Source organism: Heptranchias perlo, chromosome 20 (genome assembly GCF_035084215.1).
Source record: "Heptranchias perlo isolate sHepPer1 chromosome 20, sHepPer1.hap1, whole genome shotgun sequence".
In the NCBI taxonomy this organism is placed as follows: domain Eukaryota; kingdom Metazoa; phylum Chordata; class Chondrichthyes; order Hexanchiformes; family Hexanchidae; genus Heptranchias; species Heptranchias perlo.
This window is the reverse complement of record NC_090344.1, coordinates 5,019,666-5,044,745: the sequence shown is the minus strand read 5'-3', so window position 1 is coordinate 5,044,745 and position 25,080 is coordinate 5,019,666. Positions and strand designations below refer to the sequence as shown.

Here is a 25,080-nt window from a genome sequence, read left to right as displayed (position 1 = left end):
AAACTGATGGCCGTAAGAAAAATAAAAGGCCGGTTAGCTCAGTTGGTTAAAGCGTGATGCTAATAACACCAAGGTCACGGGTTCGTTCCCCATACGAGTTATCAGTAATGCATTACGTTATTTTAGTAACTTTGAAAATCCAGACTTTGCAAACAAGGAAATTCACGCAAAAAGTCAGAGGGAATAGTTTTTAGAATAGCATTCATTACAATGTTTGATATATCTTTGCCCCTGGGGCGGAGAAACGCATCTTTCTTTTCATTCTTCATTTATCCTTCTTTTCTCACTCACCTTTCTGTGTCTCCATCTCTTTCTATCTGCCTCTTTTCCTATCTCTCTATTTCTTTCCATTTCCGGAACCATTTTTCCAGGTATGTTTACTGACAAACATTACAACCTGTGTCACTCAGTATCCCGGTATATTTACTGACACACATTACAATCCGTGTCACGCAGTATCTGGGTATGTTTACTGAAAAACATTACAATCTGTGTCACTCAGTATCCAGGAATGTTCACTGAAAAACATGACAACCTGTGTCACTCAGCATCTGGGTCGGTTTGCTGAAAAACATTACAATCCGTGTCACTCAGTATCCGGGTATGTTTGCTGACACACATTACAATCCGTGTCATTCAGTATCCAGGTATGTTTACTGAAAAAACATTACAATCTGTGTCACTCAGTATCCGGGTATATTTACTGACACACATTGCAATCTGAGTCACTGAGTATCTAACAATATGAAGCAATGAGTTATATTCCCGCTGTAATATCGCTTTGTCGGTTTGCTGATAAACGTTTAACTCGGGGCTTGTGCCCTTTAATGGTCACAAGCAGTATCAAACAGACAGAGCGTGTCTGGCCGCCCGGAGATGAGGAAAAGGCATCACTTTAGGAATCATAATGCTTCAAATCAAATGTTCGCCGGCGCTGAGAGAGGCAAAAAACAGAGAAAAATGCAGAAAGAAATAAAGCTAAGTAAAGATGCTATCAATATTTCTCTTCCTTGATGCTTCTCGACTCCTTCCCCAAGCCTCCAACGCCGGTTAAAATTTCACGGTAAATTAATGCGAGATTCGACCCAAAGAACGACAGCAAAACAACCAAATTCTGCTGAAATTCGGAATTGAACGAGGGACTTTCAAATTTTCGCATTCTCAACTGAGCTATTTCGGCTCCATCCCAAGTTGGACTGTGTGGCGTTGCTTTGGAAAAAAAACATAAACCGGGTGGAATTGCCTCTCCCGCTCATTCCTTACTTCGGGGGAATGGGACCGACCAGATCTCGGAGCTCAGGTTATGTTAATGTTCTGCTGATGGTATCTTAATATTATCTTGTGTTTGGCCACTTTTAACCAGGTTCGTGGACACATTCTTCCATCATCCCGTCTCCCACATCGCGCCTCTCTCTCATTCATTCTTTCATCCATTCAATCCATCAGGGAGTGGGAATCAGAGCTCACCCTCAAACCCACTACACACAAACACCCGGTCAATAATGTACACTCTTTATAAACACAAAATACAAATACACCAGGGGAGACCTCACAGTGTTGGACACGGAACGAAATACACTTGTGTTTATAAATACAGAAAGCGGACACACCAGGGGAGAACTCAAAATTTTGGATGCGGAGTGAAAAATACTGAAGTGTTTATGAAAAGTTACAGAACACATTATGTGTGTAAAATTCTCCGTCTTTTTCTCGGCACTGATGGGCTGTGAACGGAGAGACGGGCCCAAAGCCTCTCTGATGGGCTGTGAAGGGAGAGACGGGCCCAAAGCCTCTCTGAAGGGCTGTGAAGGGAGAGACCGGCCCAAAGCCCCTCAAATCCGCACTGACTCCGAGCTGCGGGTGAAATGAAATAAAGTTCAATCTGCAGCAGCGAGCGGTTGGAGAGAGATGAAGGTCCAGAATCAAGGAGGACATTTTTGATACTGCCCTTGAATCTAGTTTATACAAAATACTCCTTCAACTTTCTGCCACAGGAATTTCGAACTGGGGATCGCTTGTGAAATCAGCATAAAAATTAAAGCACAAACCACCCAAAGTGGGGCTCGAACCAACAACCCTGAGAACAGCTAACTCCGCACAGGCCTGGGACTGAGCCTGGGCGTTTCCTGCTCTGTGGGGCTCAGTACCATTCTGGGTGAGATCAGGTAACAGACCCCAGACCGGAAACTGTGCTTTTCCTGTTATGTGTGGAGCAGGTGAACGGCCTCTCCCCGATGTGACTGTGTCGATGAGTTTCAAGCTCAGACAGATAATTGAATCCCTTCCCACAGTCCCCACATTTCCAAGGTTTCTCCGTGGTGCGGGTGTCTTTGTGTCTCTCCGGGTTGGATGATCAGTCGAAGCCTCGTCCACACACAGAACACGTGTACGGTTTCTCCCCGCTGTGAATGGTGCAATGTTTTTTCAGGCTGTGTAACTGGTAAAAGCTCTTTCCACAGTCAGTGCACTGGAACACTCTCACTCGGGTGTGTGTGTCTCGGTGCTTTTCCACTCACACTGATGTTTGCAAATCCTCACCTTCTCGTACCCTGGAAAAGGAGTTTACAAAAGTCATCACTGTAAATACAGGATCGAAATTCAGAACAGACAATTCTATTCTCTGTGGAACATTCTTTCCTCTCTTGTTCCCCAAAGCTGTAAATCCCCGTCCCAGACACTCTCCCTCCTCCCTGTGCTGAAATCCAAACCCATCCCACCATCTCCAATATTTCTTCCCTCCACCCCCAGTTTTCTCCCTCCCTCTCCTCTGATTGGGTTCAGTTCTACACCCGCTGTGGGCAGAGTGAGAATAAAATAAATGAGGCACTGGGACCCTGAAGCCCCGCCCACTCTTTGTTCCCGGTCACTGGGACCCTGAAGCCCCGCCCACTCTTTGTTCCCGGTCACTGGGACCCTGAAGTCCCGCCCACTCTTTGTTCCTGGTCACTGGGACCCTGATGCCCCGCCCACTCTTTGTTCCTGGTCACTGGGACCCTGATGCCCCGCCCACTCTTTGTTTCCGGTCACTGGGACCCTGAAGCCCCGCCCACTCTTTGTTTCCGGTCACTGGGACCCTGAAGCCCCGCCCACTCTTTGTTCCCGGTCACTGGGACCCTGAAGCCCCGCCCACTCTTTGTTCCCGGTCACTGGGACCCTGAAGCCCCGCCCACTCTTTGTTCCCGGTCACTGGGACCCTGAAGCCCCGCCCACTCTTTGTTCCCGGTCACTGGGACCCTGAAGCCCCGCCCTCTCTTTGTTCCCGATCACTGGGACCCTGAAGCCCCGCCCACTCTTTGTTCCCGGTCACTGGGACCCTGAAGCCCCGCCCACTCTTTGTTTCCGGTCACTGGGACCCTGAAGCCCCGCCCACTGTCTGCTCCTGTACCAAGATGGCCGCGCACGCGCCATAATTCCACCATGACTTCCTCTCGCACGATGGCGGCCAATCACACTGGTGATCGGGGCGGCCGCCGGACGAGCCTCTAACCGAATTGCCAACACGGGGCATTTTACTCTTATTTCTGGCCTCAAGCCGCCTCCAGGTGTTTGTGAAATTTCCACGCCCACTCACAGATCCAATTCCTCCCCGGCCTCCGACTCGACTGTTTCCACCACTCGCACTGCGCATGCTCATATCGCAGTCCAGTCCTGCCCCTGCGCACTGGCCTCCTGTCGTCATTGATAGGGCACATTCTGAACCGCGAGGGATTCTGGGGAAATACCCCGCCATTGCAAGCCGGAATTGCTGAACAGATAATTAATTATTGCCATCCCATCGAGGTTGGCGCCATGGAGGCAACAAACAAAATAATTAAATAAATTGTACAGAAACCCGAGTGCTCGGGCCCTCCCCCGTGGTGCCGCCACCTTTCCGTTACTAATTCGCACCCCAGGCCCGCCCCGCCCAATCTGGTTCAATTGCTCAATGTTCTCAAACTTGAATTCAGACCTGTCATTCTCAGGGAAACTTAGGAGGTCACATTTTTTCTATGCCCTACCCGAGAGCCGGTTAATGGCTTTAATAAGCTGGTAACAATTTTTGTAAAGGTGGAAAGAGGAGAAAAATACCACGAGCGATGCCTCAAAACACAAGGGATCACTTACACTGTGACACCAAATCAAGGGACCACTGACACTGGGACACCAAATCCGGGGACCAATTACACTGGGACACCAAATCCGGGGACCAATTACACTGGGACACGAAATCAAGGGACCACTTCACTGGGACACCAAATCCGGGGACCAATTACACTGGGACACCAAATCCGGGGACCAATTACACTGGGACACCAAATCCGGGGACCACTTGCACTGGGGCACCAAATTAAGGGGCCACTTGCACTGGGACACCAAATCCAGGGACCACTTACACTGAGACACCAAATTAAGGGACCACTTACACTGAGACACCAAATTAAGGGACCACTTACACTGAGACACCAAATTAAGGGACCACTTACACTGAGACACCAAGTCCAGGGACCACTTGCACTGGGACACCAAATTAAGGGACCACTTACACTGAGACACCAAGTCCAGGGACGACTTCCATTGGGACACCAAGTACAGGGAAAACGAAGATGGTGACATCCATTAGAATCCTTTTTTTGCACCTTCTCCAGTGCCTCTATATCCTTTTTTTAATATGGAGAACAAAACTTTTCACAGTACACCACGTGCAGTCTAATCAAGGTTCTATACAAGTTGAAGATAACTTCTCTGCTTTTCAACTATGCTCCAGAAATGAACCCCAGTGCTTGGTTTGCTTTTTTGTGGCCTTTTCAACATGTGTCACTACTTTTAGTGATTTGTGTTTCTGTGCCCCTAGAACTCTTTGCTCTTCTAACCCCCTTTTAGACTTATTATCCATGCATTATGTGGCCTCCTTGTTCTTGTTACCAAAATGCTCGACTTCTCACTCATCTTTTCAAAATTCCTTTGCCAATTACATCCCCATTCTGCAAGTTTATTATTGTCTTCTTGTATTTTGTCTTAGTCTTCATCAGTATTAATTATACCCACCCCGCCAATCAGGTGTCATCTGCTAAATTTTTTAATTGTAAATTCGACTCCCGAGTCCAAATCGTTTATATAAATTGTGAACAGTGGTCCCAGCATCGATCATTGTGAAACACCACTTTCCACCTATTAACAGTCTGAGTAGCTACCCTTACCCCAGCTGTCTGTTTTGGAGTGGTGATCAAGAGAAACTTCTTGACAGAGGGAGTTGTGAGACTGGAATTCACTTCCAAAGTTCTGTCATGACAAGTTCTCATGTTTTTATCCAAAGCAGGCCTCAGCCCAGTCATTTACTCCAAATGTTGATGCAATGGTTCAAGCTAAGAGGTGCCAGGTATCGGGAGCAGCAGTAACTAAAATCTAAATGTAAGCAAGTACAAATAGAGTTCATCTTAATCTATTTCTAGTTCAATACCTTTTGCTGAATGTGGCCCAGGCCAAGTGCCAGGATATCGGGTCAGGTTCACCATAGAAAGTGAGTTTGACACCCCTGAGAGAGACAATGTGAACCAGATTACCCTCATCCACTAACCCAGCAACTTCTTCAAAAAACTCAAGCAAGTTTGAAAGACATAAACTTCTTTTCCAGAAGCCGTGTTGAATATCTCTAATGGTCCCTTCTCTTTCCCCATGATCATAAACAGCATCTCTTAGGATCCCTTCAAGCATCTTCCCTCTGATCGAGGTCACACTGAAGGGCCTGTCATTCCCCGGCTCTGACTTATCCCCTTTCGTGAAAATGGGAACTACGTGAGCTACCTTCCAATCTCAGAGGACAATCCCTGACTCGATTGAGCTGTTGAAGATACAGGCATGGGGCTCACAGAGCACCCATCCCATCTCTTTAAACACCCGTGGGTGGATATCATCTAGACCTGGAATATAAAGTATTTTCAGATTTCATATTTTATCCAAGATGACATCCCTTTCTATTTTAATATTTATGATGTAATTGTCGACAGCACATCCCACAGCTGGAATCTGAGTCTCATCGACAGGAGTGTAGGCTGATGAGAAATAGTCATTTAACAGCTCTGCCATAGCCCGGGAATCTGTCATGAACTGTCTTTCAGTGGCCCGAAAACCTCTTTAATGGTCTTCTGACTCTTGACGTTGCTGGAAAGACGTTTGCTATTATTCCCACAATTGTGCACCATCTTCTTTTCCAAAGATCTCTGAGCTTCTACAATAGCTGCATGTGTCTCCCTCGATTGTGGGTGATATTTGTCCCAATTCTCCTGTGAACTGAGTTCATCCTGTTCCGACCTGAGTTAAATGTAAGACAGTTCAGGGAGTCGGGAATCATTCACCCCGAGACCTACACTGACAGGTAAAACCCCAGACGGTTCCTTAGTAAGGATTCCTCTGGTTCCTCGGCATATATTTGTCAGGATACTGAAACCCAGCTTTCTTACAGTCCACTCCTGGAGGCCCCACTCCCTGAGTCTGCAACCTTCAGCAGGGTCAGTGGTGGAGTTCCGCAGTGGGAGTGATCCCAGAGTAACTGTCGGGATCGCTCCCGCCCTGTGGATGGTCAGGGTTGTGTATTTTTAGTGATCCTGGTGTCTAACACGCACACAGCAATAAAACCGTGAATTCTGGAAACACACTGCAGGTCCTTCTTTATCTGGAGATCGAATGACTATTGTATAATTGTACCAGCAGTTAACAGGCTCCTGTGAACTCCTCCCTCTGCTATTTTAATGCAGACTTTAACCCATTTATTTTTAACGGGTTTATTTTAAATGAGTTAACGCCTGCCTTAAATGGTAGACTCAGGACTGTCACTCAAACAGGTTAAATCTCCATAGAATAATTACCACAGTCATTTTCAGACTGGACGCCGTACGGTGACTTTGCTGTCAGTGAAGAGAGACGAGAAAGACCAAAGTGCCGTTTGCCCCTCTCAGTGTGCCCTGAAGGACTGTGTCCAGGCTGAAGTTCTGTTCCCACCGGACGATCCTCCCCCCAGATTGTCCTTTCTGAGCTCCAGTCAGGTGATGCTAAACACTCAGGTGGGAAAGACCAAAATCTACAACAAGGTGTTTAAAATAAAGCTGATTTATTTGACAGATATCCAGAATATTAAACTCCAGCCCAGTTATTGGGATTATTAACATCTGGGGAAACAAACCCCAACTGTCAGAATGAACATGGTTCAGTCCTGGATGTGATTAACAGCAGAATCCAACCCCTGCAGTCACATGTGAACTCACTGGTGTCTCAGCACGTCTGATGACTGAGTGAATCCCTTCCCACACACGGAGCAGGTGAACAGTCTCTCCCCAATGGGTGTGCGTTGATGTGTCAGCAGTTCATTTTTGCTTTTAAAGCTCTCCTCACTGTCAGAACAATTAAAGGTCTCTCCCCAGGGTGAGTACGTTGGTGTGTCAGAAGGTGGGATGACCGAGTAAATCTCTTCTTACACACAGAGCAGATAAACGGCCTCTCCCCAGTGTGAGTGCGTTGGTGTCTCAGCAGTTCGTTTTTGCTTTTAAACCTCTTCTCACAGTCAGAACATTTAAAAGGTCTCTCATCAGAGTGAACTTGTTGGTGTGCCAGAAGATGGGATGACCGAGTGAATCTCTTCTTACACAAGGAGCAGGTGAACGGTCTCTCCCTCGTGTGAGTGCGTTGGTGTCTCCACAGTTCGTATATGCTTTTAAAGCTTTTCTCACAGTCAGAACATTTAAAAGGTCTCTCATCAGAGTGAACTCGCTGGTGTGTCAGAAGGTGGGATGACCGAGTGAATCTCTTCTTACACACGGAGCAGGTGAACGGCCTCTCCCCAGTGTGAGTGCGATGGTGTCTCAGCAGTTCGTTTCTGCTTTTAAATCTCTTCCCACAGTCAGAACATTGAAAAGGTCTCTCCCCAGTGTGAACTCGTTGGTGTGTCAGCAGATTCCTTTTGCTTTTAAACCTCTTTGCACAGTCAGTACATTTAAAAGGTCTCTCATCAGAGTGAACTCGCTGGTGTGACAGAAGGTGGGATGACTGAGTGAATCTCTTCTTACACACGGAGCAGGTGAACGGTCTCTCCCCAGTGTGAACTCGTTGGTGTGTCAGCAGGGTGGATGACCGAGTGAATCTCTTCTTATGCTGAGAGCGGGTGAACGGCCTCTCCCCAGTGTGAGTGCGTTGGTGTCTCAGCAGATTAATTTTGCTATTAAAGCTCTTCTCACAGTCAGAATATTTAAAATGTCTCTCCCCAGTGTGAACTCGCTGGTGTGTCAGAAGGCTGGATGACTGAGTGAATCTCTTCCCACACACAGAGCAGGAGAACGGCCTCTCCCCAGTGTGAACTCGCTGGTGTGTCAGAAGGTTGGTTGACTGAGTGAATCTCTTCCCACACACAGAGCAGGAGAACGGCCTCTCTCCAGTGTGAGTGCGTTGGTGTGTCAGCAGTTCATTTCTGCTTTTAAATCTCTTCTCACAGTCAGAGCATTTAAAAGGTCTCTCCCCAGTGTGAATTCGCTGGTGTGACAGCAGGGTGGATGAAGAAGTGCATCCCTTTCCACACACGGAGCAGGTGAACGGCCTCTCCTCAGTGTGAACTCGCTGGTGTGTCAGAAGGTTGGATAACTGAATGAATCTCTTCCCACACACAGAGCAGGTAAACGGCTTCTCCCCAGTGTGTGTGCGTTGGTGTGTGAGCAGATTACTTTTGCTTTTAAACCTCTTCTCACAGTCAGAACATTTAAAAGGCCTCTCCCCCGTGTGAACTCGCTGGTGCATCAAGAGGCCGTCTGACTGAGCGAATCCCTTCCCACACACGGAGCAGGAGAACGGCCTCTCCCCGGTGTGACTGCGTCGATGAATTTCCAGCTGTGACGGGCAATTGAATCCCTTCCCACAGTCCCCACATTTCCACGGTTTCTCCGTGGTCCGGGTGACCTTGTGTCTCTCCAGGTTGGATGATCAGTTGAAGCCTCGTCCACACACACGGTTTCTCCCCGCTGTGAATGGTGCGGTGTTTTTTCAGGCTGTGTAACTGGTTAAATCTCTTTCCACAGTCAGTGCACTGGGACACTCTCACTCAGGTGTTTGAAATCTTCTCCCACAGACAGAATAAACAAACATTTCTCCTTCTATATTCAAAGGCCGATGATATTCAGGTCCTGATCATTCGAGTGACTCAGTCAGATCTTAACATGATCTTTGGTTTGAGTTTCCTGTCTGCAAATCCTCCCATTCCAATACCCTGCAAAAAGAGTTTACAAAAGTCATCACTGTAAATACACGATCGAAATTCAGAACAGACAATTCTAGTTTCTATGGAACATTCTTTCATCTCTTGTTCCCCAAAGCTGTAAATCCCCGTCCCACACACTCTCCCTCCTCCCTGTGCTGAAATCCAAACCCATCCCATCATCTTTCAGTGGCCCTAAACCATGAGTGAACGTGAGAGAGTGAATGTGAGAGAGTGAGAAAGTGAATGTGAGAGAGTGAATGTGAGAGTGCGTTAGAGAGTGAATGTGAGTACAGCAGTGGGCTGGGTGTGGAGAATGAAGTGGGGCAGGTGGAGCATGTTTCAGTGGGGCAGCAGTGATCATAATCTCATTAGGTTTAGAATCGTTATGGAAAAGGACAAGGAACAAACAAATATGAAAATACTTAACTGGAGGAGGGCTAATTCCAGTGAATTAAAAAGGAAACTTGTCCAGGTGGATTGGAATCAAAAATCCAGGCAGAACAGTAATTGAACAATGGGAGGCCTTGAAGGAGGAGTTGGTTCAGGTACAGAGCAGACAGATCCCCACGGGGGAGAAAGGAAGGGCATCCAAAGCTAGAGCTCCCTGGATGACTAAAGAGATAGAGATTAAAATGAAACAGAAAAAGGAGGCTTATGACGAATGTAAGGTTCATAATACAGTAGTGAACCAGGCTGAACAAAGAAAGTACAGAGGAGATCTAAAAAAGGGAATAAGAGGTGCAAAGAGAGAGTATGAGAATAGATTGGTGGTTAACATAAAAGGGAATCCAAAAGTCTTTTATAAACATACAAACAGTAAAAGGGGAGTCAAAGGAAGGGTGGGTCGATTTGGGACAAAAAAGGAGATCTTCTTGTGGAGGCAGAGGGCATGGCTGAGGCACTAAATGAATACTTTACATCCGTCTTCACCAGAGAAGAGGATTCTGCCATTGTACAGTAAAGGAGGAGGTAGTAGTGATATTGGAGACAATAAAAATAGATAAAGAGGAGGTACTTAAAAGATTGGCAGTGCTCAAAGTAAAAAAGATTTTCGGTCCAGATGTGATGCCTCCTAGATTACTGAGGGCAGTAAGGGTGCAGATAGCGGAGGCTCTGACCACAATCTTCCAATCCTCCTTGGATATGGGAGTGATGTCTGAGGACTGGAGGATTGCAAGTGTTACACCCCTGTTCAAGAATATGGGAGAGGGATAAACCCGGCAATTACAGGCCAGTCAGCCTAACGTTGGTGGTGGGAAACTTCGAGAGACTAGAATCGGGGACAAAATTAATTCTCACTTGGAACAACGTGAGTTAATAAATGACAGTCAATATAGATTTGTTAAAAGTAAAATCACGTCTGACTAATTTGATTGAGTACGTCAGTGAAATAACGGAGAGGGTTGATGAAGGTAGTGACTCGATGTTGTGTCCATGGACATTTAAAAGGCGTTTGGTAAAGTACCACCGAATGGACCTGTTGGTAAAATTGAAGCCCATGGCAGCATGGATACAAAATTGGCGGAGAGACAGAATGCAGAGAGCAGTGGGGAACAATTGTTTCACAGACTGGAAGGAAGTATTCAGTGAAGTTCCGCAGGGATTGGTATTAGGACCATGCCTCTTTTTGATATATATTAATGACCGAGACGTGTAACTGGTGGGGTGCTGCAAGGATCAGTGCTTGGGCCTCAGCTATTTACAATATATATCATTGACTTCGATGATGGGACCGAGTGTAAAGTATCCAAGTTTGCTGATGATATAAAGCTAGATGGGAAAGTAAGCTGTGAGGAGGACACAAAGAGTCTGCAAAGGGATACAGACAGGTTAAGTGAGTGGGCAAGAAGGTGGCAGATAGAGTATAATGTGGGGAAATGTGAGGTTACTCACTTTGGTAGGAAGAATAGAAAAACAGAATTTTTTTTAAATGGTGAGAAATGATTAAATGTTGGTGTTCAGAGAGATTGGATGTCCTCGTACAAGAAACACCGAAAGATAACATGCAGGTACAGCAAGCAATTCGGAAGGCAAATGGAATGTTGGAATTTATTGCAAGGGGGTTGGAGTAGAAGAATAAGGAAGTCTTGTTGCAATTGTACAGGGCTTTGGTGAGACCACACCTGGAGTACTGTGTACAGTTGTGCTCTCCTTATCTAAGGAAGGATATACTTGCCTTGGAGCCGGTGCAGCAAAGGTTCACTAGATTGATTCCTGGGATTCGAGGGTTGTCCTATGAGGAGAGATTGAGTAAAATGGGCTAATTCATTCTCTCTGGAGTTTGGAAGAATGAGACGTGATTTCATTGAAACTTCTCAGATTCGGAGAGGGCTTGAGAGGGTAGATACTGAGAGGATGTTTCCCCTGGCTGGACAGTGTCGAACTAGGGGCATAGTCTCAGGATAAGGGGTCGGCCATTTAGGACTGAGAAGAGGAGGAATTTCTTCACTCAGAGGGTTGTAAATCTTTGGAATTCTCTACCTCAAAGGGCTGTGAATGGTCAGTCGTTGAGTATTTGCAAGGCTGAGATCGATAGATTTTTGGACTCGAAGGGAATCAAGGGATATGGGGATCGGGCAGTAAAGTGGAGTTGAGGTCGAAGATCAGCCTTGATCTTGTTGAATGGCAGAGCAGGCTCAAGGGGGCGTACGGCCTACTCCTGCTCCTATTTCTTATGTTCTTATGAACCGTCATGTTTTCTTCCTCATTTACAGACTCTCCCTGACATTCAACATTTCTCCTTCATTTACAAACAATTCCTGACCAATCACCATTTCTCCTACATTTGCAGATGCTTCCTGACCGATCACCAGTTCCCCTTCATTTGCAGACTCCCTGACCTTCACCATTTCTCTTTCATTTACAGATGCTCCCTGACCGATCCACATTTCTCCATCATTTGCAGACGATGCCTGACTGATCACCATTTCTCCTTCATTTACCGACGTGCCCTAACTGATCTCCATTTCTCTCTCATTTACAGACGCTCCCTGACCGATCACCATTTCTCCTTCATTTCGAGACGCTCCCTGACCGATCACCATTTCTCCTTCATCGACAGACACTCCCCCACCGATCACCATTTCTCCTTCATTTACAGACGCTCCCTGAACGATCACCATTTCTCCTTCATTTCGAGACGCTCCCTGACCGATCACCATTTCTCCTTCATCGACAGACACTCCCCCACCGATCACCATTTCTCCTTCATCTACAGACGCTCCCTGAACGATCACCATTTCTCCTTCATCGACAGACGCTCCCTGACCGGTCACCATTTCTCCTTCATTTACAGATGCTCCCTGACCGAGCACCACTTCTCCTTCATTTACAGACGCTCCCTGACCGATCTCCATTGTTCCTTCATTTACAGACGCTCCCTGACTGATCTCCATTGTTCCTTCATTTCCAGACGCTCCCTGACCGTTCAACATTTCTCCTTCATTTACAGACGCTCCCTGACCGTTCACCATTTCTCCTTCATTTCCAGACGCTCCCTGACCGTTCACGATTTCTCCTTCATTTACAGACGCTCCCTGACCGTTCACCATTACTCCTTCATTTACAGACGCTCCCTGACCGATCACCATTTCCCCTTCATTTACAGACGCTCCCTGACCGTTCACCATTACTCCTTCATTTACAGACGCTCCCTGACCGATCACCATTTCCCCTTCATTTACAGACGCTCCCTGACCGATCACCACTTCCCCTTCATTTACAGACGCTCCCTGACCGATCACCATTTCCCCTTCATTTACAGACGCTCCCTGACCGATCACCATTTCCCCTTCATTTACAGACGCTCCCTGACCGATCACCATTTCCCCTTCATTTACAGACGCTCCCTGACCGATCACCATTTCTCCTTCATTTACAGACGCTCCCTGACCGATCACGATTTCTCCTTCATTTACAGACGCTCCCTGACCGATCACCATTTCTCCTTCATTTACAGACGCTCCCTGATTCAATGAGTCACGAGGTTTGACGCTGACACTGCGCATGCTCGGAGGCCGCGGGCCGTGTGTTGAGTTTCGGGTCTGATCTAAACCGGAGCCCCCGGAGTGTAGAGAGAGAGAGGAGAATGTTCACTGTTTGATATTCGGGCCCGGGGCCGCACTCGGGGTTTGTGAAGCCCCCGCCCCCTCCCCCGGGGTTTATTAACCCGCTCCCCCCGCCCATCTCTCACCTGTTGCGGACACGATCTCGGCCTCACTCCCCGCCCGCCGCGCATGCTCAGCTCACACTGCCCGGGTGATTGACGGGAGCTCCGGACCAATAGGAAGAGCGGAGAGGGACTGGAGGACCGAGCGGGCGGTTGGTCCTCCAACCAATGGGAGTGTGTGAGGGGCGGGACTTGCGGCACCGAGTGGGCGGGGCTGAGCCCGGATCTCCCTCATTGGCTGAAACTCTGCCTCATTTTGAAAGCTGATTGGTGTGAAACTCTTGGGGAAAACTGGCCCTTTGTGTTGTGGAGAAAAACCGATGGAACCGAGTGGGTGGAGCAAAGATTTCAACATTGGGAATGAAATGGATTAATTCAGGACAGACAGCAGGGATTATTGGAGGGAATAACACAGTGTGGGGATAAAATGCAATGGAGGTTGTGAAGATGGATTGTTAAAAAGTGTTTGAGAAGATGCCGGACAGGAGGCTTGTTGATCAGATTAAAGCTCCAGATCCCTTTCAACCCTCACACAACACAAACCCATCAATCTCAATATTGAACATTTCAATCGAGCCCCAGCATCCACAGCCTTTCGGGGAAGTGAGTTTATGATTTCCACCACCATTTGTGTGAAAAATTACTATCTTATTTTGCTCATAAATGACCTCGCTCTAATGTTAAGATCATCAAGAAGTTGGCAGATGGAGTATCATGTGGGGAAATGTGAAATTATTCACTTTGGTGGGAAGAATAGAAAAGCAGAATATTTTTTTAACAGGTGAGAGACTAAGAAATGCTGTTGTTCAGAGGGTTTTGGGTGTCCTTGTACACGGATCACAGGAAGTTAATACGCAGGTACAGCAAACAATTAGGAAAGCAAATGGTATGTTGGCCTTTATTGCAAGGGGGTTGGAGTATAAGAGTAAGGAAGTCTTGCTGCAGTTATATGGGGCTTTGGTGAGACCACACCTGGAGTACTGTGTACAGTTTTGGTCTCCTGACCGGAGGAAGGATATACTTGCCTTCGAGGGGGTGCCACAAAGGTTCACTGGATTGATTCCTGGGATGAGATGGTTGTTGTGTGAGGAGAGATTGAACAGAATGGCCCTATAATCTCTGGAATTTAGAAGAATGAGAGGTGATCTAATTGACACGTCTAAAATTCTTAGAGGGCTTGACAGGGTAGATGCTGAGAGGCTGTTTCCCCTGGCTGGAGAGTCTCGAACTAGGAGGCATAGTCTCAGGATAAGGGATCTGCCATTTAGGACAGAGATAAGGAAAAATTTCTTCACTCAGAAGGTGGTGAATTTTTGGAATTCTCCACCCCAGAGGGCTGTGGACGCTCAGACGTTGAATATATACAAGAATGAGATCGAGAGATTTTTGGACACAGAAGGACTCAAGGAATCAGGCAGGAAAGTGGAGTTAAGGTAGAAGATCAGCCATGTACTTACTGAATGGCAGAGCAGGCTCGAGGGGCCGTATGGCCCACTCATGCTCCTATTTCTTATGCCCTCTTGTTCAGGATTCCCCCTCCAGATTAAATCATTTCTCTGTATCTACCTTATTGAATCCCTTTATTATTTTAAACATCTCGATGAGATCACATCTCAATGTTTTAAACTCATTGGAATAAAAACCAAGTTTATGCAACCCGTCCTCATAATTTAATCCTTTTAACCCCTGTGTCATTCTGGTGAATCTGCACTGTATCTTTCCCAAGGCCGATTTATCTCTCCTTGGGTTCGGTGCCCTGTTCTCCAGATGGGGTCTGACCAAGGTTCTTTACAACTGAAGCATCACTTCTGTATTCCAACCCCACTCAAGATAAAGATCAACATTAAATTAGACTTGTTGATTATTGTCAAGATTTGAAAGGTATTTGCAAAGGATTCGAGGGGATCTTAGAGTTGGGATTTTTCTTTTGTCTGTCCACTCAAGGAGTTTGATAACAGACTGACTCCTTTGAATTTAGTGCTGGATTATTGGGCCATGATGTGTTTACTTGTTTGTATTTTGTTAAATACATTTGCAGAGTGGATTTAAATTGAAGACGAGATTTCCAGGCCTGATGCTCTATTCACACATCGAAGGTGAGAGAGATGCTGTGGGACACACGATAAGTCCAGTAGCTGAAAGTGATTCACAGACTGGGTTTTGTGTTTAGTGATCCCGGGTACATTACCGATACCTTCCCTGGCTCCCAAGGCTGGGAGAGGCACTCGGGAAGGACCGGGGAACTGGGACTTGGCCATGAGAGTAATTGAAGGTATGAGAACTGAATTAATCTACAGTGAGAAAGGAGAAAAGGCATAATAATCGGTAATTAGGACATCAATTAGTCTCTTACCTTGAATTCATCAAGTAATTGACCCATTCTGTTTGAAATAAAGTTGATTTATTTGACATAGATCCAGAATATTGAATTTCAGCCCAGTTATAGCGATTATTAACATCAGCAGAAACAAATCTCAACTGCCAGATTGATGTTCTGCTGCTGAAACCCTCATCCGTGCCTTTGTTTATCTCTAGACTCGACTATTCCAATGCTCTCCAGGCCCGGCCTTCCACTTTACACCCTCCGTAAACTTAAACCCACAATATCCAGATCAATAATCAGTCACATTATTCATTGTGTCACTGGCCCAGGCTGTGGAGAACACGGAGCAGCTCACACTTCCACAGCGCTGCGGTATGAGCAGGTACCGAGTCAGCCTCAGTCATGAGCACTGGAATCCACGAGTCCGGGTGTGTCAAAGGTGCACGGTGAACAATCACCAAAGTGAAATATTTTTGCTGCTTCCCATTGATATCTCAGCTGTCAGAGTGACAAGACTGTCGTAGAAAATAAGACAAAGGCACCCTTACATCATTTGTTCAATTCCTCCTCGAAGGAGTACGCGTGATTTTGCAATAAGCAGCAATTAGTTCAAGGTCGCTCTCTTAACTTTACAGGCAACTTACAGATTAACATGTTGACATGAAGGCACAGGACGCCTCTTTTCCTTTCTCAAGCCGCAAAACTTTTTGTGTCTGCCCAAACAAGGCTGTTTTGCCTCTGCTCACCAGCAGGGAGTGCTTTTGAGCAGCAATACTTCAAAACACTCAGCTCTCGCTTTCAGGTGAAAGAAGTCTTCGATCAGCACTGGAGTCCATGAGTCTGAACATGTCAACAGGCGCACGGTGAACAATCACCAAAGACAATTTTTTGTATCACTTCCCTTGGATAGCTCAGCTGGTAGAGCGGAGGACTGTAGTGAATTAAACAATTGAAGTAATCCTTAGGTCGCTGGTTCAATTCCGGCTCGAAGGAGTGAGTGTGCTTTTGGAATAAGCAGCAATTACCTCAAGGTCGCTCTCTGAACTTTAACGGCAGTTTCCAGATTAACATGTTGCCACTGAGTCACAGGACACCACTTTTCCTTTCTCAAACCTTAAAGCTTTCTGTTTCTGCCCGAGCACGGCTGTTTCACTCGAGCATTTCCCTCTGCTCACCAGCAGGGAGTGCCTTTGAGCAGCAACACTTCAAATCGCCCTCAATTTCAGGCAAAAAGATCTTCGATCAGTCAGTCAGACAGGGCTGACGCTGCTCCCTCAAGCTCGGGCGGCCGTTGCTTTCCGGTGACCTCGTCTTCCTTCCGAAGGCTCGGGCTCTTCTCAGCATCATTCATGATTACTGTGGCTTCCCGTTCTGCTGTTCCTCACTTGCTGATGCTCGATACCGCCGATTGGAGCAAAGTATTTAATATATTCAAGGAGCGGCAACCCAAATCAAGATTTCTCTGCTGGTCGTGGAGCAGCTTGGAGGCGAGTGCGAGGCGGGAACTGTGAAGGGCGATTTACAAACAGCAAATGAGGAATTAGCTCAACTGGTGGAGCGCTCACTTGGCATGTGAGAAGTAGCGGGATCGTTGATTATATTCTCCACTCGCCGTTTGTCTTGGGACAATTATACAGAAACAAGAGTGTTGTCAGTGATTCCATAGCCCATGAACTTCCTAAACTTCACTGTGTGTTTGGGTACAGAGAGGTCAAGGGGCAGCAAATCTTTTGATGTGCTGCAGTAAGCAAAAGTTCTTGATTTTGCTTTGCAGCAAAGATGGAAAGATGAGGTGAGAGATGGAAAAAAAAGCATCGTAATCCTTGATGCCTTCTCTGAAGATTGAATTCAGGACTTTCAGATTATGGCACTGAACCACTGCTTGCTGCACTGAGAAGGCACTTACCAGGTATGGAGCCAGGCAGCACCACCAAGTGGAACAGCTTGCAAGGTATTGAAAGCCATAAAATAATGCAGTTTGCATTAAAAAAACTCCCAAGCCAAGTAGGAATCGAACATATCGTCTGCTGAGCCATAGTCAGATGCGTTATCCATTGCACCACTAACCCCAGTTATAGTGAGGAAGTGGCAGTGGGAGACAGTGGGCATGGCTGAGGTACTAAATAAATACTTTGCATCTGTCTTTGCCAAGGAAGAAAATGCTGCCAGAATGTCAGTAAAGGAAGATGTAGTTAAGATACTGGATTGGCTAGAAATTCATAAAGAGGAGGTACTTGAAAGGCTGGCTGGACTTAAAGTAGAAACGTCACCTGGTCCGGATGGGATGTATCCTCGGTTAGTGAGGGAAGTAACGGTGGAAATTGCAGAGGTACTGGCCATAATCTTCCAAACATCCTTAGATATGGGGGTGATGCCAGAGGACTGGGGAATTGCAAATGTTACACCATTGTTCAAGAAAGGGTGAAAGATAAAACCCAGCATCGACAGACCAGTCAATTTAACCTCGGTAGTGGGGAAAGTTCCAGCAACGATAACCCGGGCACAATTAGCAGCCACTTGGACAAGGATTAGGGAAAGCCAGCACGGATTTGTTAAAGGCAAATCGTGTTTAACTAACTTGATACAGTTTTTTGATAAGGTAACAGAGAGAGTCGATGAGGACAATTCGGTTGATGTGGTGTGTATGGACTTCCAAAAGGCGTTTGATATAATGCCGCATAATAGGCTTGTCATCAAGATTGAAGCCCATGGAATAAAAGGGACAGTAGCAGCATTGATACAGAATTGGCTGAATAACATGAAGCAGAGAGTCGTGGTGAATGACTGATTTTCGGAATGGAGGGAGGTGTACAGTGGTGTTCCCCAGGGGTCGGTGCTGGGACCACTGCTTTTCTTGATATATATTACTGACTTGGACTTGGGTATAGAATCATAGAATCATAGAATCATAGAAGTTACAACATGGAAACAGGCCCTTCGGCCCAACATGTCCATGTCGCCCAGTTTATACCACTAAGCTAGTCCCAATTGCCTGCACTTGGCCCATATCCCTCTATACCCATCTTACCCATGTAACTGTCCAAATGCTTTTTAAAAGACAAAATTGTACCCGCCTCTACTACTGCCTCTGGCAGCTCGTTCCAGACACTCTTTGAGTGAAAAAATTGCCCCTCTGGACCCTTTTGTATCTCTCCCCTCTCACCTTAAATCTGTACCCCCTCGTTATAGACTCCCCTACCTTTGGGAAAAGATTTTGACTATCTACCTTATCGATGCCCCTCATTATTTTATAGACTTCTATAAGATCACCCCTTAACCTCCTACTCTCCAGGGAAAAAAGTCCTAGTCTGTCTAACCTCTCCCTGTAAGTCAAACCATCAAGTCCCGGTAGCATCCTAGTAAATCTTTTCTGCACTCTTTCTAGTTTAATAATATCCTTTCTATAATAGGGTGACCAGAACTGTACACAGTACTCCAAGTGTGGCCTCACCAATGCCCTGTACAACTTCAACAAGACATCCCAACTCCTGCATTCAATGATCTGACCAATGAAACCAAGCATGCTGAATGCCTTCTTCACCACCCTATCCACCTGTGACTCCACTTTCAAGGAGCTAAACAGGGCACAATTTCCAAATTCTTGCCCCCAAAATGCTCCACTCCACTGTCATCTGCATTAAACACCCATTTTGCAAGTTTATTAATGTATTATGTATTTGGTCGCAATCTTCATCAATATTATCTAAACTCCACCCCACCTGCCAATCTGGTGTCATCTGTGAATTTTGAAATTGTACTTCCGATTCCCGAGTCCAAATCGTTTATGTGAATTGTGAACAGTGGTCCCAGAACCAATCCTTGTGGAACATCACTTTCCACCTTACACAGTGTGAGTCGCTACAATTAACCCCTGCTATCTGTTTTAGAGCAGTATTCAAGAGAAACTTCTTTACATAGGGAGTAGGCAGTCTGTGGAATTCACTTCCACGGTTAGTGTTTGGGGCACACAGTTCTGTAATGACAAGTGGTCCTCATGTTTTTATCCAAGACAGGCCTCAGCCCAGTCATTTACTCCAAATGTTGGTGCAATAGTTCAAGCTAAGAGGCGCCAGGTATCGGGAGCAGCAGTAGCAGTAAACAACATCTAAATGTACGTAAGTAACAATATAGTTCATCTTCATCTATTTCCAGTTTAATAACTTTTGCTGAATGTGGCCCAGGCCAAGTGTCAGGATATCGGATCAGGTTCACCAAAGGAAATGAGTTTGACACCCCTGAGATAGACAATGTGAACCGGATTACCCTCATCCACTGACCCAGCAACTTCTTCAAAAAACTCAAGCAAGTTTGTGAGACACGACCTTCTTTCCCAGAAGCCGTGTTGAGTATCTCTAATGGCCCCTTCTCTTTCCCCGTGATGATAAACAGCATCTCTTAGGATCCCTTCAAGCATCTTCCCTCTGATCGAGGTCACACTGATGGGCTTGTCCTACCCCGGCTCTGATTTGTCCCCTTTAATGAAAATGGGAACTACGTGAGCTACCTTCCAATCTCAGGGGACAATCCCTGACTCTATTGAGCTGTTGAAGATACAGGCAAGGGGCTCACAGAGCACCCGTCCCATCTCTTTAAACACCCAGGGGTGGATATCATCTGGACCTGGAGCACAATGCATTTTGAGAGTTCATATTTTATCCAAAGTGACATCCCTTTCTATTTTAATATTTATGATGTTATTGTTGACAGCACATCCCACAGCTGGAATCTGAGCATCATCCACAGGAGTGGAGGCTGATGAGAAATAGTCATTTAACAGCTCTGCCATAGCCCGGGAATCTGTCCTGAACTGTCTTTGAGTGGCCCTAAACCATCTTTAATGAACATAAGAACATAAGAACATAAGAAATTGGAGCAGGAGTAGGCCAATCGGCCACTTGAGCCTGCTCCGCCATTCAATAAGATCATGGCTGATCTGATCCCAACCACAAATCTAAAGAACACAAGAAGTCGGAGCAGGACCCGACCACATAGCCCCTGGGCCCTCTCCGCCACCCACAGGGCATTGACCGATCCGAACTCAGCTTCATGTCCAATTTCCTGCCCGCTCCCCATAACCCCTAATTCCCTTTACTTCTAGGAAACTGTCTATTTCTGTTTTAAATTTATCTAATGATGTAGCTACCACAGCTTCCTGGGGCAGCAAATTCCACAGACCTACCACCCTCTGAGTGAAGAAGTTTCTCCTCATCTCAGTTTTGAAAGAGCAGCCCCTTATTCTAAGATTATGCCCCCTAGTTCTAGTTTCACCCATCTTTGGGAACATCCTTACTGCATCCACCCGATCAAGACCCTTCACAATCTTATATGTTTCAATAAGATTGCCTCTCATTCTTCTGAACTCCAATGAGTAGAGTCCCAATCTACTCAACCTCTCCTCATATGTCCGCCCCCTCATCCCCGGGTAACAAATGTCAGAAATGGTCTTCTGACTCCTGATGTAGCTGGAAAGACATTTGCTATTATTCCCACAATTGTGCACCATCTTCTTTTCCAAAGATCTCTGAGCTTCTCCAATGGCTGCTTTTGTCTCCCTCGATTGTGGGTGATATTTGTCCCAATTCTCCTGTAAACTGAATTGATCCTGATCCGATCTGGGTTAAATGTAAGACAGTTCGGGGACTCAGGAATCATTCACCGCTAGACCCACACTGAGAGGTAAAATCCCAGACGGTTCCTTAGTAAGGATTCCTCTGGTACCTCAGCATATATTTGTCAGGATACTGAAACCCAGCTTTCTCACAGTCCACTCCTGGAGGCCCCACTCCCTGAGCCTGCAACCTTCAGCAGGGTCAGTGGTGGAGTTCCGCAGTGGGAGTGATCCCAGAGTAACTGTCGGGATCGCCCCCACCCTGTGGATGGTCCGGGTCGTGTATTTTTAGTGATCCTGGTGTCTAACACGCACACATCAATAAAACCATGAATTCTGGAAACACACTGCAGGTCCTTCTTTATCTGGAGATCGAATGACTGTTGTATAATTGTACCAGCAGTTAACAGGCTCCTGTGAACTCCTCCCTCTGCTATTTTAATGCAGACTTTAACTCATTTATTTTTAACGGGTTTATTTTAAATGAGTTAACGCCTGCCTTAAATGGTAGACTCAGGACTGTCACTCAAACAGGTGAAATCTTCATAGAATAATTACCACAGTCATTTTCAGACTGGATGCCGCACGGTGACTTTACTGTCAGAGAAGGGAGACGAGAAAGACCAAAGTGCCGTTTATCCCTCTCAGTGTGGCCCTGAAGGACTGTGTCCAGGCTGAAGTTCTGTTCCCACCGGACGATCCTCCCCGCAGATTGTCCTTTCTGAGCTCCAGTCAGGTGATGCTAAACACTCAGGTGGGAAAGACTAAAATCTACAACAAGGTGTTTAAAACAAATCTGATTTATTTTACAGATATCCAGATTATTAAACTCCAGCCCAGTTATAGGGGTTATTGACATCAGCAGAAACAAACCCCAACTGTCAGAATGAACATGGTTCAGTCCTGGATGGGATTAACAGCAGAATCCGACCCCTGCAGTCATATGTGAACTCGCTGGTGTCTCAGCACGTGTGATGACTGAGTGAATCCCTTCCCACACACGGAGCAGGTGAACAGTCTCTCCCCAATGGGCGTGAGTTGATGTGTCAGCAGTTCATTTCTGCTTTTAAAGCTCTTCTCACAGTCAGTGAATTAACAGGTCACTCAATAGTGTGAACAAGTTGATGTTTCAGAAGGTGGGATGAATTAGTGAATCCCTTCCCACACACGGAGCAGGAGAACAGTCTCTCCCCAGTGTGAGTGCGTCGATGTCTCAGCAGTTCGTTTCTGATTTTAAATCTCTTCCCAAAGTCAGAACATTTAAAGGTCTTTCATCAGTGTGAACTCGCTGGTGTCTCAGCAGGGTGGATGACCGGGTAAATCTCTTCTCACAGAAGGAACAGGTGAACGGCCTCTCCCCAGTGTGAGTGCGTTGGTGTGTCAGCAGATCAATTTTGCTTTTAAATCTCTTCTCACAGTCAGAACATTTAAAAGGTCTCTCATCGGAGTGAACTCGCTGGTGTGACAGAAGGTTGGATGACCGAGTAAATCTCTTCTCACACAAGGAACAGGTGAACGGTCTCTCCCCAGTGTGGGTGCGTTGGTGTCTCACCATTTCGTTTCTGATTTTAAATCTCTTCTCACAGTCAGGACACTTAAAAGGTCTCTCATCAGAGTGAACTCGCTGGTGTGACAGGAGGTGTGATGATTGAGTGAATCTCTTCTTACACACAGAGCAGGTGAATGGCCTCTCCCCAGTGTGAGCTCGCTGGTGTGTCAGCAGAGTGGATGACCGAGTGAATCCCTTCCCACACACAGAGCAGGTGAACGGCCTCTCCCCAGTATGGGTGCGTTGGTGCATCAACAGGGTGGATGACCGAGTGAATCCCTTCCCACATGCAGTGCAGGTGAACGGCCACTCCCCAGTGTGACTGCGTTGGTGTGACAGCAGATCAATTTTGCTGTTGAATCTCTTCTCACAGTCAGAACATTTAAAAGGTCTCTCCCCAGTGTGAACTCGCTGGTGTGACAGAAGGTGGGATGACCGAGTAAATCTCTTCCCACACAAGGAGCAGGTGAACAGCCTCTCCCCAGTGTGAGTGCGTTGGTGTCTCAATAGTTCAATTCTGATTTTAAATCTCTTCCCACAGTCAGAACATTTAAAAGGTCTCTCATCAGAGTGAACTTGCTGGTGTTGCAGAAGGTGGGATGACTGAGTGAATCTCTTCTTACACACGGAGCAGGTGAACGGCCTCTCCCCAGTGTGAACTCGCTGGTGTGTCAGCAGGATGGATGACCGAGTGAATCCCTTCCCACACACTGAGCAGGTGAACGGCCTCTCCCCAGTGTGAGTGCATTGGTGTGTCAGCAGATTCCTTTTGCTTTTAAACCTCTTCTCACAGTCAGAACATTTAAAAGGTCTCTCATCAGAGTGAACTCGCTGGTGTGACAGAAGGTGGGATGACTGAGTGAATCTCTTCTTACACACGGAGCAGGTGAACGGGCTCTCCCGAGTGTGAACTCGCTGGTGTGTCAGCAGGGTGGATGAACCAGTGAATCCCTTCCCACACACGGAGCAGGAGAACGGCCTCTCCTCAGTGTGAACTCGCTGGTGTGACAGAAGCTGAGATGACCGAGTGAATCCCTTCCCACACACGGTGCAGGTGAACGGCCTCTCCCCGGTGTGAATGCGTTGGTGTGTCAGCAGGTTACTTTTGCTTTTAAACCTCTTTTCACAATTCGAACACTTAAAAGGTCGCTTATCAGAGTGAAATCGCTGGTGCATCAGGAGGCTGTATGACTGAGTGAATCCCTTGCCACACACGGAGCAGGTGAACGGCCTCTCCCCGGTGTGATTGCGTCGATGAGTTTCCAGCAGTGAAGGGTAATTGAATCCCTTCCCACAGTCCCCACATTTCCACGGTTTCTCCGTGGTCCGGGTGTCCTTGTGTCTCTCCAGGTTGGACGATCAGTTGAAGCCTCGTCCACACACAGAACACGTGTACGGTTTCTCCCCGCTGTGAATGGTGTGATGTTTTTTCAGGCTATGTAACTGGTTAAAGCTCTTTCCACAGTCAGTGCACTGGAACACTCTCACTCGGGTGTGTGTGTCTCGGTGCTTTTCCACTCACACTGATGTTTGAAATCTTCTCCCAGAGACAGAACAGAGAAACATTTCTCCTTCCACATTCAAAGGCCGATGATCTTCAAGTCCTGATGAATCAAATGACTCTGTCAGATCTTGACGTGATCTTTGGTTTGAGTTTCCTGTCTGCAAATCCTCCCCTTCTAATACCCTGTAAAAGGAGTTTATAAAAGTTATCACTGTAAGTACAGGATAAAAATTCAGATCAGATAACTCGACGTTCTATGGAACATTCTTTCCTCTCTTATTCCTCAAAGCTGTAAATCCCCGTCCCACACACTCTCCCTCCTCCCTGTGCTGAAATCCAAACACATCGCATCATCTTTGAGTGGCCCTAAACCATGAGTGAAAGGGTGAGAGAGTGAATGTGAGAGAGTGAGTGTGAGAGAGTGAGTGTGAGAGAGTGAATGTGATTACAGCAGTGGGCTCGGTGTGGAGAATGAAGTGGGGCAGGTGGAGCATGTTTCAATGGGGCAGCAGTGATCATAATCTCATTAGGTTTAGAACAGTTATGGAAAAGGACAGGGGACAGTCAAATGTGAAAATTCTTAACTGGAGGAGGGCTAATTTCATGAGTTAAAAAGGGATCTTGTCCAGGTGAATTGGTATCAAAAATTGGCAACAAAACAGTAATTGAACAATGGGAGGCCTTCGAGGAGGAGTGGGTTTGGTAGAGAGTAGA

At 46.5% G+C, this 25,080-nt stretch overlaps 1 non-coding gene and 1 pseudogene across 1 annotated transcript; one reads left to right on the top strand and one right to left on the bottom strand.

Annotated features, from left to right (window-relative positions):
- Nucleotides 1-7,079: 7,079 nt before the first annotated feature.
- On the bottom strand, nucleotides 7,080-24,401 carry LOC137335581 (zinc finger protein 585A-like; annotated as a pseudogene).
- On the top strand, nucleotides 16,606-16,698 carry trnay-gua (transfer RNA tyrosine (anticodon GUA)). The gene is made up of 2 exons: nucleotides 16,606-16,642; nucleotides 16,663-16,698. It is a non-coding gene; the product is annotated as a tRNA-Tyr (tRNA).
- Nucleotides 24,402-25,080: the final 679 nt, after the last annotated feature.